Source organism: Neolamprologus multifasciatus, chromosome 1 (assembly GCF_963576455.1).
Source record: "Neolamprologus multifasciatus chromosome 1, fNeoMul1.2, whole genome shotgun sequence".
In the NCBI taxonomy this organism is placed as follows: Eukaryota; Metazoa; Chordata; class Actinopteri; order Cichliformes; family Cichlidae; genus Neolamprologus; species Neolamprologus multifasciatus.
This window is the reverse complement of record NC_140439.1, coordinates 16,015,415-16,034,168: the sequence shown is the minus strand read 5'-3', so window position 1 is coordinate 16,034,168 and position 18,754 is coordinate 16,015,415. Positions and strand designations below refer to the sequence as shown.

The 18,754-nt window shown below is 40.7% G+C and overlaps 1 protein-coding gene across 5 annotated transcripts in view; it reads right to left on the bottom strand.

Moving 5' to 3' along the window:
* The window catches only part of gpc5a (glypican 5a), a 155,173-nt gene that overhangs the window by 120,977 nt on the left and 15,442 nt on the right, over window positions 1-18,754 (bottom strand). The gene's annotated exons all lie outside the window — the stretch shown is intronic.

The following is an 18,754-nucleotide window of genomic DNA, read 5'->3' as shown; positions in this document are numbered from 1 at the left end:
CCCACCTGTCAAAGCACGTAATGAATATCTGTGGAGTAAACAAATTTGTCTCTGTTTTATCTCTCTCGCTGCTTTCTTCTCCCTCTGTTCCCTGGGATATAAATCTCTCATCATAGGTACATTAAAGCAAACTTAAAAGGCTTGAATAATAAAGCTGATCACAAATTCTGCTGTCTAAACTAGTTCACGGCACCGACACAAAAGCTGCTCGACATGTTATTTTTCATTGAAGATGGTGAGTGGGAAGCAGAGCCTTTCACGTGAAGCCCTCGTCCAACGGCCAGGCTTCTGGGTAAGCCTGAGGACAGAAATAATAAGGGGAGCGAAAAAACTGGAAAGATGGAAGGAAAGTGACGCAGAGGAGCTATGTAGAGGATGAAAAGAAGGTACTGTACATCATTTAATATTTGAACCTGTTTAAAACTGCTGAGATCAATGGTTTCATCAATAAAGGAGGGCAAAAGGTTTGACTTGGTGGCAGATCGAGGTTCAACCGTCAACACTCACATCTGCTTCAGAGCAAGAGAGATATCCACAAGCAAAATCCCAGGACGACAAAGACAGCAACTAGCTGACTATCTTACAAAACTGGAGTTTCATTTTAGACTTTTCATGTCTGCTGTTTGGTTAGTTTAAGGCAAAATTAGACCCTTACCAACACATAAGCAAGCCAATATCAGCCATCTGCAAATCTAACGGTATCGGCATTTGTAACTGTAGGTAAATGAAAAGTAAAGAAGACAGCGGGAAACACCCTTCAGCCATGTTGTTAGTGTTGATGTTGCATAGCCCAGCACAGCTGATCTGATTGAGCAGCATAAATGAGTAAGCAAATAACAACACAACAGTTGGTTAGGTTAATGAAAGGTCAAACCCTCCAAGCCACAGGCGATTCAAAACATGCGGTATTCTGCAGTGGAGCTGCAAATCTTTTATTTCCATCCTGCCTAAATAAAAATGCACTAATAGATCTGCAGTGTGAATGATATTTCTTTAAATGTTCTAATTGCCTATTTTTATATAAAAGCATTTTAATAGAAACCTGTTTGTTTCTGTCTGTTAAAAACAAAGCCGAGGATGAGACAATGTGCCCGTCCTGCCCGTGTGTATTCTGGCTGTCAGTGACCCTCCCAGTCATGTTTGCATTTCTGGTGATGGGAGGAGGAGATGCTGAAGCAGCATGATTGAAATCACTGTGGAGTGACTTTTACTGAATGTCTGCTCTTCTTAAGTAACTCCAGCAGCTCGATATACGTGTAAATACTGCCTCACAACCACACAGCCAAAGTAAGACGGGCAAAAAACTTTGTTTGACCAGCTACGGAAAATATTACATGAGAGATAAAAAGCATTTGGCTACTGAAAGGGTAGCCAAAAGACTGCATCGATATATAAACTTCAAATGTAAAATTGGGGAATGAGAGTTTGAGTGAAATTCTGCCAAATGGAAAAGAACGAAAAATAAAAGTTAGCTAATGTAAAACAAAAAAGTGTAGTTTTCAATGTATCATTTGGAGACACTACAAGCCATTACAGCATGCCACCCATCAAACTGCACAGATGCCTCCCTCGCCTGCTCGCATGGTAAATAAACTGATATATGAACATTTCATGTTTGAAAGCTCGAAGGTCCGCAGCTATCATCCAGATATATTGGCTATTATATCACAAAGGCCCCTCAGTTGAATTCCTACGTAGCTGAGCCTTTCTCCATGTCTAAAAGGCTTTTAAATTTGATCCCATTTCCCTCATTTCTTCCATAATTGCTGTTCTTCTCATTTTCTTTAATGTAGGATGATCTGGTTAACTGTGACAGGGGTAGCTAACAGAGTGATGAGTTACACTTGAGGTCGGAGCCTCTGGCACTTCACGCGAAACCAAACAAAATCATTTTCCTTCCACTCCCTTGTGTTGTCTCTCTTCCCCTACATCTCTGTGCATCTGATTGTGTCGGGGAGTAACAGAGATATTGTGATAGCAAGAAAGCAGATGAGGCATCGGGTTCACATCTAAGACAGTAAATCAATACTGCTGTTACAGCAATACATAAAAAAGTACATGGTCAACAAGTTGAAGATGTAAACTGATAACAAGATGCTGATTAGTTGCTTCTCCACCAGAGGGAGACATTTCTTTATTCAAATATGAATCTGTGAGATCAGCACAGCCTGTCGAAACTGACCTGTGCTGCATGCTCCCGCCAGCTACTGCCCACCAAACAACCACAAGTGATTGCTAATCCAAATATATCAAAACATAAAGGAAAAACAGCTCCAGTGGCAGATTTGCTCACATGCACACATTCACCTGTGAGTAATCCACTGCCACTGAGCTCATACCCTGAGCTACTGCAACCACAGGATTTTTCTACAAATTAGACGTTATTTAATATCAAGGTCAGGAAAGGTTGAGCGGCTCAGACAGACAAGAAGGGAAAAAAAATACTCTCATAATAATTGAAACACTGATGCGCGGCCTTCAAACCATTCAAAACTGCAAAATCAACAAAGTCAACAAGCCTCCACTTCTTTCTAAGCATATTTGCATTCACAGACGCGTCACTGAGGAAAAGGATCACTCAGCAGGATGAGGAATAAGACGAGCCTTTGTAGTCAGAGACTCTTTTAAAAGCAGACAATAGACCAAAAAGCTGCGGCTCTCTTTCACACGCGCTCGGAATAAGCAGAGGCATGTTGATTCAGTAAATGCACAACACTCGAGACGCATCCCTCAATGTGCGCCGTAACGCACAAACACATCAACATCAGCGACTTTGTTTGAAGCTCGCCACTTTTTCAGGTTTCAAAAAGCTTCAAATGCCACCAGCTGACCTCAGCTGAGCGGCAGAGCTATGCAAAGATGGCTTTTATTAATGTGATTCATCTTCTGTGTACGGCTGTGTGACCACAACAGAGGAGCCCCGGTGACATCTGATAGGCTGCAGAAAAGGCCACTCTCCATCTAGAGAGGATGAGTCACTGGTGCTGTGCGCTCGGCTCATCCCAGAGCAAAAAACACACAATGAAAGTCAATGACTTTTAGGGTGGCACAGTCAGTACAGTCAACAGAAAACTACGCCTTCTCTGTGGGATATTAGAGGATGACAAAGAGCACCAGCACACTTTGATGTTCCAGGATGGAGTCTGATGGCAGTGTCAGAGATGCCACAATAACCACAACACAAACACAAAACAATAAAGACATACAGGGAGACCGGGCAACAACTTGTGTGTGCGTGTGGAAAAATGTACGTGTATTTTCGGCTCATGCTTCATCCCAGTTTGCAATTTATTTATGAGTCATTTCGAATAAGAAGTTATTTCTCTTTATGTGATTTAATTGCATCTGTTGACACATTCTGGCGTGTCGAGTCGAACAGACTCAAGATTGCTTTATGCTCACAATTAAAGAGAACATTGTATATAACGGGGAATAAATCACAAATTGCAAGCCCATAAAAACAGTGTTGCCACATGCTTCTGCCTGATTATGTCCCTTTTTTTAATACTTAGCCTGAAAATCAAAAAGTTACTTTTAGTGTGCCTTTATGTAAATCACCCAGAAACGTGTTCGAACACTCCTTTAAATGGACCCGGTAATAAATTAGGTCTATTTTAACATGTGACCTGCTTCTTCTCAGGCTGTAAACTGAAAGCTGGTTCAGTCAGAGTTATCCTTAAAAAAATGAATGAATGAATGAATGAATGAATGAATGAATAGACTTTTAAGCTGCTGGATATAGAGCGTAAAAAAACTTGCCTTTAATCTGTGCAAGACGCAGCACTGCACACTCTTTTACCCACCTAAAGTACTTACTCACCAAAATCCACTCACTGCAGGACCGTCGGGGGGTTGATAAGAGTTTAAAATAGTCTTATTTTTGCTTTTCTGGCATGACAAACATCCACACAAGGATGCTGCCATTATCACACGGCACAGAGCTTCCCAAGTCTCTGCTGGGGACGTAACTGACAACCAGACCTATTTTTTATATGCTGGGACACGAGCAAGCCGGCAGCTCAGAAAAACACATGATCAGAGAAGTGTCACAAAAAAAAAGATACCGTAAGGCAAACAAATCAGACTTTGCATCAAAACACGAGCAAACGTGCAGCAAATGAGTCTGGAGCGCTGCTGCGATTTACGAGGAGATTGAGACGAAGCACAAAAGTGTTATTCAGTGTACGTGAGTGAGCACCTGCCTGCTCCCATTTACAAACCACCAAGTAAAGCTGGGCCTTTCATGTATGTGTGTGTCTGTGTGCTTGTATGTGTTAGGGCATGTTTAAGCGCATCTGTATGATGGTGGTACCTGGAGTTCATATCTGGCTGAGCCATTATAAAGTATCTCATATCAAAACCTTTCTCTGACTAAGTTTTGACTTTCTGGATTGCCAATCTGGCAACTGCAGCACTGTAAACACCAGCAGTGCGACCACCTTGACCCGCAGATGACCGGGGGGGGGGGGGGGGGGGGGGGGGGCTCAGGAGGAAAGAAAAGCGCTGGGATGTTTTCTTATTCCTTCTGTCTTTAGTTTCAATAAAGGGGGCATTGTTTAAAACTGAAAACAGTCGCCCGCTCTGAGGTGTTACGGAGGTTTGCTCTGGCTCAGGGTTTTCTCAAACAGAGACGGGGAAGGGGAGAGAAATGTGATTTATTTGGAAAGGAAAGGAAAGGAAAGGAAAGGAAAGGAAAGGAAAGGAAAGGTTCTGCAGTCGTGAGTCATCCATCCTAACATGCACACTCTCAATACAGACACCAGACAACAAATAAGCATAGCACAAAAAAACTTTAAAAACTGAGTCATGACGGCTGGGAGAAAGCTGTTTTTAAACCATGCTTTTCTGCACTCTGGGACCCGAAATCTTCCTCCAGAAGGAAGAAACTGAAACTCACTGTTCAAAGGGTCGCTAGCTGTCAAGAAAAACCAGAACAAACCAACCGCTGTAACCATCTGGCGTACAGGGATGCTGTGTTCTGCTGTGGTTCACCAATCAGCCTGTTAAGATCTCTTAACAATTTGATTGGGAGAGTTTCTGTTTTCTACAGATAAATATTCAAACCACGACACCGAGGGGAAAGGATAAAACAGATCGAGCAGAAGCGTGCTGAAATAAAACCATCGTGGTTTTATCGGCGTGGAAACGAGAACGCTTTGTCAAACACAAGAGTCTCTGGTCCCCATTTTTGCACGCAGCTTCAAAGCTTGATTTAAAATTCAGCTTTGAATCAATGATTGTTCGAAGATATTTATAACACCAAACACATTCTACAATGGAGCCCTTAATGGACGTGGTCGCTTGTGCATGAGTACACGATCACATCTTTTGTCAGAATCATCGTTGAGCGGGACGCAGCTGGTCACGTGATCCTGAAGACTCGTCTGCAGACTTTAAAATGTCCCTGTTTTTTCAAACCTGCTCTGACACATTTGTGCACAGAATAAATAGTGAGGACGAGAGCACGCATCCCCGGCTGGACAGTGTCCCATGTACCCGTACTCTTTGACTTCTGCTTGTTAAAAAGTCAAGAATCCAGCCCACGAGATTTTTATTCATGCCCAATTGTTCTAAAAGCCACCTTATTGAAATACGAGCCTGAACTGTGTCGAAGGCTGAACGGTAGGCTTTCCCACTGGTGTTTAACAATCAGGTTCAACAAGGTTACTGTGGCATCGTCCACTCCTTTGGGTGGTGTGTAAACAAACTGCATGGAGTCGTGCCTGTGCTCAGTTTGCATTAAAACCCCTGACTTCACCAGTTTTTCATGCATTTTCTAAAGTCATTTAAAGTTTTGAGATAACTAGATTTAGGAACAGCAACTTTCCATACAATAGGTACATAATGTGCCTGCAAAGACTTATTAAAAATGTAATGAAACCCAGCACTAAGGAAGGTAAAGGAGCATTATGACAGGATAAATTAAGACAGATTAATCTGCTTTGCTAGGATGGAATCAGGCTCAGCTTGCCATCAGGCCTTATCTCTGTTTACTTCTATATATATATGCTCCCCACCTCATAGCAGCTGACAAACGCATATTTATCCAACGCAAATTCAGTCATCCTGCCATAAATCTAACTACGCCCACCTACAACAAAGAGCCTTCTCTCTATCTGTCCATATCTGTGCGAGGATTGCTTTTCTCCATCTCTCTCTCTCTCTTTTTTCCCCTCTCTCACTCTCCTTTCTGCAGCAGGCTTGAGAGTCAATATTTGAGGATCTGTTGCAGCACTTGAACACTTCAAAGAGAACAGAGCTCTGCTGTGAACATGGCCTTTAATACGCCGTTCAGGAAAAGAAGCAGAGAGGGTCAATAAAAAAGGACCACAAGTGCTTCTTTTGGGGAGGGGTGTGTGTACCTGTATTACTCACGTTGTGAGGATCTCTGTGTTTACTCTCTGTTTATATTGACAGAAATATAAAAGTCTCTAAGTTTAGGTTCGGGGTTATGTTTGGGTTAGGGAGGCAGCATCATAGCAACCACTGAAATGACTATAAGTCGGTGTAAGGAGACAGAAAAACAGCTGTGTGTGTGTGTGTGTGTGTGTGTGTGTGTGTGTGTGTGTGTGTGTGCGCGCGCGCTTGTGCTGTACGTGTAGAGCAAACATCTATTCATACGCGTGCAGAAACAAACATCAGGTTTAGCACACTTTGACTTTTTCAGAGGATTTTCAAAGTGACTCACACATGCAGAAATGCAGACAGAAAGAACGGGAGAGCGAGCTGTCACCGTCTTAGCAGCCAAAGTGAAAATAATAATATCATAATAAAGCTTTCATTAGCTTTCAAAGGTGGCTCTGTGTGAGGCTGTTCAGCGTTTCCTGCGGCTGGCCTCAGGGAGCTGTTAGATGCCAGCGATGGAGCCAACAGGGCTGTCATAAACCTGAAAAGAAGGCCTAATGCACGCATGCTGCCAGTGATTACTCTATTGAACTGGGTAATTACATTAGATTTATATAAAGACCACGATATGGAACATTAGGTTGTAAGGTCTGAAAAGCTTTGTAATCTGACCCCACTGACTGGCCTACATAAGAAGATAAACTTTTAACTAAAGTAGCCAAGTAAGAGTGGCAAGGAAGAGCTTGTGATTAATCAGTCTTGCAGTCATCATAATCTCTGTCTCTGCACTGAGCATGCCCATATCACCAGTGCAGAGGGAAAAATAAATAAAACAAGTAAACACTTGGATGTAATAACTCATCTAACTTTTTTTTAGCAGCACTGAGCTCAAACATCCAAACTAAGAGCTGCACAGGAAGAACTTTGTCCCATGTTTTTCCCCCCTCTCACAGATCTGCTTCAGCTCAGCCGTGTTATCAAGATGTCTGGAGTGAGCGGCTCTCTTGATATCATTCCAGATGATCTCTAAGGTCTGCGCTATAATTAGGCTGCTCCAAAACAAGGATTTCTTTGGTTGAAATCATTCTGCTGGAATTTTACTTTGATGTTTAGGGTAATTGTCCTGCTGCACAATTCTCCTGCTGAGCTTCAGCTGGCGGCCTGCCACCCGGACATTATCCTGTAAGACGAATGACTATTCATGACAAACTTAGGAATTCATTCATTTTCGAAAATGTCCAACGCAGTGCAGCGAAGAACCCCAAATCATCACGACGACTTTTGCCCAGCCTTCTTCCCCTCACCCCCGACTGGTGGCGGCAGATGGCCGCCTCTCCCAGTGTGAAGGAGGTTTCACCAGTGTCCTTTCAAAGTGATTGTTGGGCTTTCTCTGTATTACTGTAGGTCTTTACCTTATGATATAAAGCTCCATTGTGCAACGTTGTGATTTGGGGGTTACATAAATAAAAATTCAACTAAATTAAATTCTAGGTCCACAACACTAAAGGATCTTAAACACAGATTAGGAGCACCGCAAAAATAAAATGAACAATATCCCAAAGGCCAAGTTAATAGCATGAAAAGTACATATTTCATTTAATACTTTTCTTACTAATGAAAATCTTTTCTTTTGCTCGCTCCTCAGTCGTTTAGGGAACTCTAACATTAGAGCCCGGTCGATATATCAGCATCTATAACAATCAATAAATGAAAACTACAAAAGTACAAAAAACACAAGAGAAACACCCTTCAAGCATGTTATCAGCACTGATGACGTAGGTTGAGTCAGGTTCTATCTGAAATACTGAAAAATATGCTTCTATGAAATAACCCCACACAAGCAAAAAAAGATACCTACACATGCATTTAAATGTGACCCCAAGCGCTCCTTTGCAAGAGGACCACCAGCTATTGCACAGCACAGCCACCAAAGCACATCCTTCTGGGAATACAAGCAGTTCGAACTGTCCCTTTACAGCAATCAGTCAAACTAAAGAAGCTGATACTTCCGAGGGGGCTAATCAGAGGAGGATTACAATGTTTCTATTAGACAGTTTTATCAGCTGTAGTGAGCAGGACACCAGACACTGGACAACCCCGCCCCACAGTAAAAACAACATTCATTTGTCACTCATGCCAGGATACTAATGATAAGCAGGACAATTATGCCATTATACCAGTATGTAGGGGGAAAAGGGACAGGATGCAGGGGAAGAGTGTAAGAGGAGTACAGACAGTAGCCTTGGTGTGTTGGGATTCTATCACACACACGACTACGCCTAATCCCTGAAGACTCCTTCATTACTTAGGAAAAACTTCCTTCCATCCAGCTGACAGAAGAAGTGATGTCTTTTCTAAAACAAATACCGGAAAAAGGAGAAAAAACAAACACTAACTCTAGTGTACTGCAAGAAAAAGAAAAGAAAAGAGAGAGCCAGGCAGCAGTATATGTTCTGTTTTGTGTAACTTAGAAAGCTACAACCATTACACTTGTATCCGATCCTCCTTTAAACTGGACATCAAACTTATTTAAAGAACCCCGGTTTAACTTGAGGGCTACTTCCAGAAAAAGAGACTATTACAGCCCCAAACCATTCACTTAACATACCACCAAATCAAAGCAACATGGTTTTAGTGGGAACTGGTGAGTGTGAGCTCAGGCTTTGCTGTACACTGTTACAGCAAAGACTTTTTTTAAGCTGCACCGTCAGCTTTTCTGCACAAACTTCACACTGCAATATTACCCCGCTGCCCTCCTCACTGCTCTACACTATGTAAATCCTAAAAACTGTGTAAACCTGTCACCAGGAGTTCCTGTTTAGCAGTGTAGCACTGTGTCATCTAATCTAGAAAATGGCCTTAAGACAAACAGCCAGCAGCCATAAATCTACATTTCAAACGCAAGTACACAGGAGACAATGTAAAGTGCTGACAAGTGTGGGTATTTTTAGGGCTCATCTCTATGCATCGAGTGGCTGCAGTGTGTGTGTGTGTGAGAGAGAGAGAGAGAAAAAGTCAAAGATCAAATGCCAAGACAGAAGAGAGTTCACGTGCACATGTGTTCATGCTGGCAAGCCTGCGTGACTGCTAACGTCCACTTCTGGAAGGCAGTAAACAAATCAGGATTTGTGGAAATGTGTCAGCTGAAATAAATCTCCGGAGCAGCAGTAAACTGAACACACACGGCAGCAGAATGATGGAGAGTCCGCAATTAGCTTCTCGTCTGACACTGTAACTGCACTCGAGGGTTTCTGCTGGAATGTCAGATGAGGATGTTGGGTAGTTAAAAACAAAAGAAAGGAGTATTTATGGAAAAAAGACAATATAAAACAGCAGTTTACATGCTTTAGGTTTCTGTGGTTCAAAAGACTAAAACTAATCTAAATTCCAATCTAAAGAGACAAAATAGAGCTGTGTGCTGCAGTACATGATGCTGCAGGGAGACTGCTGTGCAGGTTTGCTGCAAACAGCAATGAGAATGCCAAGTAGTTGAGCAGAAGAGCCATAAGGAGAAGCACATTTTTGCCTTTCACATCCACCTGAGTGGACAAAAGATTTTTTATTTACTTTTGTTAAATTGTTAAAGTTTGTTTTTGTATTTATTATTTGCTCCCATCCTGTTAAACAACACAAGGACTGCAGATAAAAGAATAAAAACTTTTTTTTTCTAATGTGACACTAACGTAAATATTAATTTATTGGAATAACAACTGTAATCCATCATAAACTGCTGTGTAAGTTAATGGTACTCTTAGCCTACAGAGTCAGCATTTTTGTTAAATTTCCTTCCTGACTTCAAACAGGATAAACTTTATTAATATGCCAGTTCTTTTCCAGTCTTACAGAACAAAAGCACTTAACCCCTTAATGCCACCGTGCCATCACTGTGATGATGTTAGGCATAGCCCCCATCCCCCACCCACCCCGCCATAAACAAATAAGCAAAAACAAAAAATTAAACTATAAATGACACAAATGAACTCACATATTCATACAGCTCTTTTAATGCTAATGTCCTGCACAGCACTGTTGCTGTTAGACACTCACACTCTGTTGCTTTGTGTGTTTTTGTACTTATTATGTGTTTAACCTCTTCAGATTTTTCTGATACCACTGTTTTATCCTCTTTGTGAAATCAGCTGCTCTACTATCAGTACCCTTGCCCTTGTATACGACTTCTTAGATGCTCGCTATGAACGCGTAACATAACAATAACTTCACTTATCGAGATTAGAAGGTATCAACTTGATAATCATCTTCATGCGATTGCCAAAGTCAGTCTAGATTAACCCATACGACACGAAGATATTAGAGACCAGAAGCACAGGCGTCAAACTTCGGTGTCCCAAAACTTAAAACATTTTAGTGTTTGTTTCTAGAGACTGCACTGACTCCAACGGCAGAAAAAAAGAAGAAGATAAAGAGGAGCAATCTATGATAAATGGCGTACACCGTGGAAACATGTTCAGATAAAAGCAAGAGCGCAAAAGCAAAAAACAGAGCTACAGGCCGGCCAACAATTACACAAGAACTACAAAACATCAAAAACAGGTAGCTTTGCTTCAAAGCTCTCAAGTTAAAACAATATTTCATTGTTAATTCATGCGAGGATTACACAAACAAGATGTAATACAGTCTTTAGTTTTAGAGGTTCAGATTACCCTGGAGCCAGAGGAGCTGTTTCCTTATTTCTAGTCTTTAAGTAAACCAGTTATTGCCTGTTATTTCATTATTTGACAGATTTTACCGCACAAGTGGCATCAATCTTCTAGTAAAACTCGCTGTCACACAACTAAATACATACACGCTTCAAAATGTCATATAATTTCTGTACCTAAGGACAATGTCAGCAAGATTAGAAAACCACTGTGTTAACCAGCATGTCTGATACAGGACTTGTAATACATGACAGAAGAAATAGCCACAGTCAGTCTGACTATATTGTTTCCTTGCAGAAGCCCAAACGCCTGGATTGTTGGAGGGTATTGACTCTGAATAATCCTGCTTCCCTCTAAATCCTCATCCTCTGACTTCAAACACTGTGCAAAGACTTTCAATGGAATCTGGCATCCTCCCAACTTTCTCTCCTTCAGTCGGTCATTCTTCTTCTTCTTCACATTCTTTTTCACCCTCTGTCCTCCCCTGGATCAACTGTCCAGCCTTGAATCACAAAGCCAAGCTCAAATTCTGTGGGAATTTCGCAGAGAGGCCCCTGCCATGGCTGACACACACACACACACACACACACGCACTCTGGTAAGGGTGACGACAAAGAAAGGACGCCTGTAAACCCGGTGGACAAAGAGTCTGCTAAATGAAAGGTCCCACACAAGGTTCAGGTTAAAAAAGATTTGAATCCTACTATTTGAGCTATTAAATCGTCATTCAAATCCAACCACGTCTCAGTGTATTCAATTTATGCAAGTATTCCCCGCACATTCATGTTTCAAGGTCCACCAGGTTAGTATGCCTTTACACCTTTCTAACCTCCCAGTCTTCCAATCTTTCATTCGCCCACGTAAAAAGATGCACTCAGGGCTTTTTATATTTGACAGAAAGATTTGAGGCTGTGCATAAGTCCCCTTGCATACAGGCTAATTGTTTGATAACATTGAAAGACAAGACCCAGTCTAAGGGCATGTTATTGATGGTACTGTGAAGCTGTTCTCGAGTTCAAGGTGAAGTTAAAATACATCGTGGTCCCGCTTTTTTCAACGTGTGAACAGGCGACACCTTTCCTTTCATCACCTTTCATCAGCGTTAAACACAAAGTACAGGTGTGGGAATGTCAACAGGATCCACCTATGCCAAACGCTGGAGACACAGATCATTCAGCATCACAAACTTCAGGCTTATGGTGCCGCTACACAATTTATCAGGCCATCATCTGCCTTGCAGATTATCCAGTAAACAGAAATTTGGGGGGAAAAAAATCAGTACTCCTAGTAATAATTTTGATGGGTATGACTTTATTCAGGCATTTGTCAAAGACGACAAATACTGGCAACCACCAGTGCTACCCCTCAGCCTCCTAGCAGACACACTTGTGGTATCAACTTGTCAACTCATCGTCTCATTGTCGAGTGGCATTACCAAGATTTTCAGAAAACTTGACCTCTGACTACCTCATTGGTCCTTTGCGGCTAAAACAGACCAGACTTTTTCTAGAAGTTCCAATCTGCAAATCACCAAAAAGCACCACAAGAGGGCGATCATCCAAGGAGGGGAAAAAAAAGATCAGAAAAAAAAATTACTTATTACTTAATATTAATAATTTTAAGTATTTCCCAGGATAACTAAAATCAGTGTTACATTGTTACAGTCATCAGGATTTCTCCACAAGGGAGCATGACTTTATTAACAGACATGTCAGTGTGGAAGTGAAGCAAACAGTAAAATAACACATGCATCTCCAAGACCTTCAAAATTGAGGATGTTGGTTAAATATCACCACAATATAAAAGCCAGATGGAAATCTCCCCTTTTATTCTGCAGCTCCAAGTGCTGTTTAGTAGCCAACACGGTTTCTGACGTGAAGAAAACAAAAAGGCAGCTTCTATCTGAGGCAGCCTGCTGTTTTTGAAAGCAACATGAGGAATGTTCATTTCCAAGACAAAAGATCCTAAAACGCAGGCTCCTATAAAAAGCAGCATATTTTTCTCTGACTGAGGCCGGCAGCCAATTTGTGACCAACATAGAAACTTTACTGGAAGCAAACACTGTGTTACTGTAGTCGCTGATGCAGTGCAGCTCGGAGTTGGTTGCAGCACAATATCTGACCTTGGTAAGAAATTACTGAGAAATTCTTTGAGAAATGTGGATGGAAAAGGAGCCGTTAGTTCAGTGTGCTGGCTGCTCTGCCTCTGCACCTTTTTGCCCCGGCAATCACAAAGGAATATCATCACAGAAGAAGAGTGCCTACGCAAGATTAAGACTCCTGAAGCAACAAGTCAGCAGCACAGACGAGCGCTTTCTATACACCTATTAAATAAAGAACCATTTCATCTTAAAGAGTTCATTGGGTATTTTGAGGTAGAGCTGTTCATGCGTCGTAGTGTAGATTTAAAATGCTACTGAGAAACAGGCTGAGGTGGAAAAAGCGATTTACGTAAGTGATGCAGTTGTGTTTTGTTACCATCATAACAAGTGCAGCCTGGCAAAGTACAATGTGATTACAAAGGAGCACTGGAAAGAGCAGTAATTGCAATGAGTTAACCTTGACCCCACTGGCTTCACCTACAAGACAAAATAAATTAATAAAATAAGGATTTATGAAAAAGCCATTAGAGATTTGGACCTTACCTGACCCTCTGATAATAAATACAAGCTGTGTTTTGTTTTGCATTACTAGCTCGGGGGCTCTAAAGATGGAAATGTCCAGCACCATTTTATATTTCAACTAGACTGCTATACAAGACAGAGAAAAAATAATAATGCAGCACCTGCCTTTAGGCCCAAACACACTTGATAAAAGAAAATGGGGCGTGGAGCTCCCCAGGGCCTGAGGCCCAAGGGAAGCTGCTCTGTTGGTAAATTAAACTCACCTCAAGGGGTTTTTAGAGGAGCTTATGGACTCTTACGGGCTTGCAACAGCCAAGTACATTAGAGGAAAAAGTCACAGACTGCTAATTACCTTCATGAATTCAATAATAACATATAAAACGAGCCAAACTAAGGGAGGAAAAGCACAACAGCTAGAGGCAGATATCCAGGATTGAATCACATCTAAACATACCACAGAATATGTAAACAAAAATCAACTTACTGAGATTTTATTCTTCTCAAAATAGGGATGATTAATTTGGCTGAATTTTTTCTAATTTTTCTGTAAAATCAATATTTATAGGCACACTGCATGAGTTAGAAAACTACAGATTGAAGCAGTAACCCCCTGGCAAACTCCAGTTGCTAAGGAAAAATGAATATTCCCAGTTGCCAAGTGGTTGCTGGCTGTCACCAGTTGATATCAGTGGCAAAGACACTAAAACAGCAACCATTTGCAAACTGGTTGGCGGAAGCACGTTTTCCCCTACACTCAAAAAAATGAATTTGGGTGGTTGTTACATGCATAAGATCCAAACTTGTAATTTGAACGAAATAATTCCATGTTTCTATGGTGAACGTAATTAAATCATGTAGCATCTGCATGAAATTCAGCAACTTAATTTGTTCTTGTTGAGATGACATGATACAATCCAGTAAGAGTGGCTGGATCCAGGCAACTAACCGCTCTTACTAGATTGTATGATGTCATCTCAACAAGAACAAATTAAGTTGCTGAATTTCATGCAGATGCTACATGATTGAATTACGTTCACCATAGAAACATGGAATTATTTAGTTCAAATTACAAGTTTGGATCTTATGCATGTAACAACCACCCAATTTCATTTTTGTGAGTCGACTCACGAAATTCACAAGATCACATTAGATGTCAAACCACAGGAAAATCAGTGGGGTTACAAGAGGCAGACAACCACACCACGTGTATGCTGTTACAATTTCTTATGGTTTAACTTGTCAAGGACAACAACATAAAGCATCATCAAGCATAGCTTTCCTACTTTTGTTACGTCTGTATTGACAGATTAATGCCATGGTGGTTCGTGCTGTTGCCTCAGAGCAAGAAGATCCTGGGTTCAAATCCACAATGTGGCGAAGTTTGCAGTGGGTTCTCTCTGCGTACTCTGGTTTCCTCCACAGTTAAAAGTCATGCAGTTGTACAGGTAACTGGTTATTCTAAATTGCCCAAATGTGTTAAAGTGCAAATGATTGTTTGTCTCTGTATGATAGACTGGCGAGCTCTCCAGGATGTACCCTGTCCCTCTTGCCCTATCACTTCCGCAGCCCAGATAAAGATAAGAAGATGGGTGGATTGGAAGTTGCTGTAAATCCATTGATTTTTTTTTTTTTTGTTGAACATTACTTAATATGAATACAACATGTACTACAGACATAAGTTACATTTCATTCATTCAACAAGATTATCATCGGTGTAACAAACAAATATTGTACTAGTTCATGTAACAAGACTGACTTTTGATGTGCTAAAGTGTTTAAACAATATAAGATGGATTTAAATAAATTTAATTAGACTAACGTGGTGCAAACATGTTGATTGAACAAAAGTCAAATTAATTTAATGTTAATGTTAATATTATGTTAAACCTACACACATATATTGTGTTGACACAACACAATCAAGATGGATTAATATAACATGATTTGTTTAGATGGAATATAAGTGGCAAGATAAAATTACGTTCATCCAATGAATAATTTTTTTGAGTGTATCAACCTGTCAACACTGACCAGTCTCTAGCCCTGCATGACTTGGACTAAAGCAATCAATTCACTGCCACTGAATTGATTGGCAACTGCCAGCAACCACTCACCAACCAGTTAGAGAATACACATTCTTCCTTGATGACCGGTGGTTTCCAGATGGGTCTCTAGGCCGGTGCAATCGGGACCTTAGCATTCCTGACCTCTTACTTTACCTTCCTTAGATTCACCAAACTGAAATGTAATTTTGCAATCACATTAAAAATACTCTTTTTATCCAAATCAAGCTCAGGATCTTGTAGTTTCCATGAGTGTTACCCAACTGAGTAATAATTTTACTGTACTTGAACAGAATTTATACACTGAAATTGTACTTCAAAAATCAAAATTAAACCCCCCGAGTTACAAATATAATGTGTAATTGGAAGCGATTAAAAGCAACCTTACTTCCCTCCCACTAAGAGCTCCTTGTTTGGCACAGAGCACATTTAACTAATTTGACAGCTGACCGCGGTCTCCTCTCAGTCAAGCTGTGGGGCCGCTGCCATTCAGCTGTGTTCCTTTTATCAATTCAAAGAGCAAAGGATGGGCAGTGGATCCTTTAAAAGCTGGTAAACAGAAACACAATTAGTATTTATGAGAGCAAATTGCAAGTCCTGAGAACAACAGGCTAGCTTTCCACTTCAGCGATACCAGCAGCCAGCCCTGCCTGTTTAATGCTGCATTCATCAGCACCAGTGGAGTTCCTGACAAAATAGTAGCTTGCAATTAGAAGCAAAGGCTGACTGACTATGTCTGCTGGATTCCTGTGTCTCGTTTTTTTTTACCCAGCCTGGAAACCAAAATGACACACTGCCTGGAAGGAAGACCACAAGCCACAGAGTGTTAATGGTCACAACAGCTTCACGCCACAAACAGTGAAGTAAATTTATAACAGCCGATCTCAGCTGTCTTATCGAGTGGTCATGTAGCATTCGTTAAAGCTGGAAGATGAAATATGGCCTTTTCCTCTTCCTTGATTTACCAGCTGCAGTCCATATTTATTCATTCATGCTGTTTAAATTTTGATTTTTGCTATTGTGAAAAACAGACTCTCTATCTTTAGATCTCGGTAAATGTACTATTGTCATAAATAAACTTGCTGTTTTTCTAGTTAGGACTTCTCTACAGTCAGAAGAAAAAGTAAAAACCACTTTAATGACTGTTTGCATGGAGAAAGGAGATCATTCCTGAGCTAAACACATACAGGAGACAGTTCAGCTACAATCAGGAAGGTAAAGAGGCATTAGCTGAGAATAATGACTGGAAAAGATTATAATATATAAGATTATATGAGGTTGCTAAAGCAGGAGACTCCACATGTTTGATTTTCTTCTTCTCTCATTTCTTCATGCAACACCAAAGGGATTTGTATTTCATCCGGGGATCAAACCAGGGATCTTTCACTTCTACATAAACCACTACAGTATAAGGATGGAAAGTACAAGCAAAACTGCCAAACTGGCTCAAATGTGTTTATTAACGTCTCTTATGCTCTCTGATTACATTTTATCTCGTGTGTTTAATGTACCAAAGTTCCTGTTGTCTTGAGAAGTTCTCAAAAATGATATTGCATTTAACAGCAACATACAACCCTATTCAGGTACAACACTATCATGAAGAGTGAGATGATTCGCCTTGTAGAGGCAGGAATATTTAACAGAAATAACAATATATAAAGTTTTGGTTAACAGCAGCAGTGAGCAGTAGTGTGGGCTACGTTGCTATGAAATATGCATACAGAGTAACCTAAAAAGGATGAATGATGAATACAAAAACATCTAAAGAATTAAAATTTATAATGAATCATTTTTAAAAACATAAAATTGGGTAAATTGTAACATTTTAATGTACAAGATATTTAAAATAAAAAAATTCATAAACATTAGATTCCAGGGTTAAAATAAAACTTATTGCTTTATTAAAAAAACAACTGCAAACAGTCTACTTTCAAGTTTTAAACTATAGCTGCAATTCTAACATTTGACTCTGGGCTTTATTTACCTGAAGGTCCTTTTGTGCTTTTCATTGGTGAACTCACTGCATGTGCTTTCACATGATTCGTGTGTAGGTGGTAGAAGCAGTTTTTGGCGTGTGAGCCTCGACTTATGCCGACCGGTAAACGTCATAATTTGCAAAGTATAGTTTTCTGGGGTGTGTCAGACGTTTTCGTGACCAACCCAAATTTGTGCTACAGAGGTAGAAACAATCTCCCAAAATTATCATGGCTGGACATTCTCCTGTTTGATGCTATGCAGTTCTGTCTCGCAGTCTTAAAAAGTGCATGTAGTACTTTGTAAGACTGCAAACAGTCATTCAAGGGATGGAAAAAAACAAACCAAAAAAAACTACTGTACACTGTATTTTGCAACACCATGAATTATAGGATTTTACATCATCATCTAGTATTTAACCTCATATTGCACAGCCTTAGTAAAAAAAAAGGAGATGTCTCCCTATTCAGCCTATATGCCCCTGTGCAGTCCAAAAAAATCCAAGAGCATGTAGCTCAGCTGTGCATCAAATGCTGATTGGTTGACAAATTGGCCAGAACTGATGGCAGAGTTCACCAGGAACAAGAGTAGCAGAAAGAAAACCCATCAAATATCACATGAAAAGCTCAAGAGTATCCCACAGACTTTTTACACCAGAAACTTCAAGTTCTGCTTCCACCTGGCAACAGGCACTCTGTGCAGATAGACGAGCTGTCTGCTCCCTACAGCCTGCCAACAGAGAGCCAGGTTAAGCCCAGCACTGCAGTAACAGCATACCTAGCAGCTGTAGCTTCTTATTTAACAGATAGATGTGGATCAAATGAAAGAAAAAGCATGCTCCGCAGAATAAAAAAAAAAAATTTTTTTGACAGTTCACAAGTAAAAAGTGCCACCATTATCATTTGTAGGCCAACCTCTGTGATGTAGCTGCACCCACACATGTACAGTAGTGTGCCATCAGCACACACATAAACTGAACTCTAGAGGAACTACAACTGTCTGCTAGACCAGCAGGGAGCCATTACAAATTCCTGATGATATTATTTACACAAACAGTTCTCCAGCAGGCACGATACAATACTCCACTTTTC